Here is a 1,933-nt window from a genome sequence, read left to right as displayed (position 1 = left end):
TTTAAACTCATCGGCCAGGTCCACCTGCGATCCCCACGAGCTCATTCTCCTCCGTGCCTCAGCAGCGGCGGGTCCTGAACCGCGGGAAGCAGATGGCTGCCCCTTTCCTCGAAAAAAGAGACAAACGAGATCGGAGCTTTTTCATTGAAAAATGCTCACAATGCACGCAAATCGCCCCCTCAAGGACATCGCGTGCGTGCTCCTCTCCCCAAACAGACAACACAGAGATCGTGTGTGTCATCATGTGTCAAATAACGACGACACGGATGCACACATCCTCTAAATGTTCTGCTAGTGCTCCCCATAATAATAGGATAGAGATCGCTCTTACCACATTCAAATGCACGCTTCAAACAAAACAGTCAGTGAAGACGAAGAAGAGAATGACATGTTCTCCAGGCACCTATTTATACTATAGTCGCACCGGTAGTGACGTAATGGGCTGTCGCCGGCCAACGTGTTGTTGAACTACTCCAGACACGGGTCACGACGAGGCGTTCCCCATAGCGACCCCTAGAGGACGCAGTGTCTCGTTCCGTACTCAGGGAACCATGGTTACATAAGTAACCTGAGACGTTATGTCGAGATCACAGGAAAATTAAGTCGTGATTACGAGAAAACAACTTTTGTAATGTCGAGATCACGAGAAAAAAAAAGTTATCACAAGAAAACTAATCTTGTTATGTCGAGATCACGAGAAAATTAAGTCGTTATCACGAGAAAACAAGAAGGAAAAAAATAATAATGGATGGCCACTTAGAACTTCCGTACTGTAGTGCAAATAAAGATGTTTATATTTACATGTTGTTTTGGATATGAAAAATGACATTGCTATTTACCTGTTTCAAAGTTATGTTATTTGCTTGTTTTAAGTTAATGCCATATATGTTTTCAGATAAAGATGTTTGCAATTGCAAAACTTGCTTTGTTAGAATGAGTAAGCAACAGTTGTGAAAGACAGGCTTATGAGCTAATGCTATTAAATCAACCACAAAGGTTGACAAGAGGGTACACAGGGGTGAAGAAAGCATGTTTCAACACCAACTAGCAGAGGTGAAAAGAGTACTAAAATATTCTACTCAAGAAAAAGTACCATTGCATTAATGAAATTTTACTTAAGTACAAGTAAGTGGGCAGTCTGCCTAATGCTGGCCTAATGGATGGAGAGTTCGGACATTGCATTTTTCAATTGGACAAGGAATCACTGACAGGGAATAATTTTATAGCAATATGTTATCAAATATAAAAATAATAAACCATACACAATACACGCGCTGTGTGAAAATACTGTAGCTTGCGAGATTTACTTGTCTCAAGAGCTCGATTAACATGGGACAGCAAGAAATGATCCACGTCCAACTTTTAAAATTTAAAATAAGAAAACATCTTATGATATTCACAATATATTTTATTCATAAGACTGTGGGATACTTTATTATCATGCTTTATAATTTCTCAGCTACAGAAATGAAAAGGATAGACATTCCTTGCGACATGCCTGAGGCAGACCTAAGAGGTCTACTCTGGAATACTTTTCCTGGACTGAATCATAGACACTTTGACATCTGTAGAGTTGACCAATTCAGACGTGTGTGGGCTCTCACTTCAAATACTTTATCCCCAGTGTCAATTCGTAAAGAGCTGGGCCAGTCAGCTCTTTACATACGGCTAAAGGTAATTAGTTGTTATCAAGCATGCTTTATTCCTACATCTGTGGTTCTACAGGCAACATGCAAGTCTATATGAAGCACACCTTGCAATGATAGAGAAATGTAATACATTTGGATAGTAAGCCATCCAAAATGACTGCACAATCAAATATAAGAGAATTTGTCAATACGGTATTAAATATTTTCTCTTTTTGTGCACCTCATCTAAGGTGGAAGACATTGCCCCTGTAAGTTTTATACATTAAATGCGGACCAAAGTATTT

This window comes from Sinocyclocheilus anshuiensis, unplaced genomic scaffold (assembly GCF_001515605.1).
Source record: "Sinocyclocheilus anshuiensis isolate Anshui unplaced genomic scaffold, SAMN03320099.WGS_v1.1 scaffold1707, whole genome shotgun sequence".
Taxonomy (NCBI): Eukaryota; Metazoa; Chordata; class Actinopteri; order Cypriniformes; family Cyprinidae; genus Sinocyclocheilus; species Sinocyclocheilus anshuiensis.
Note: the sequence above shows the minus strand (reverse complement) of the source record.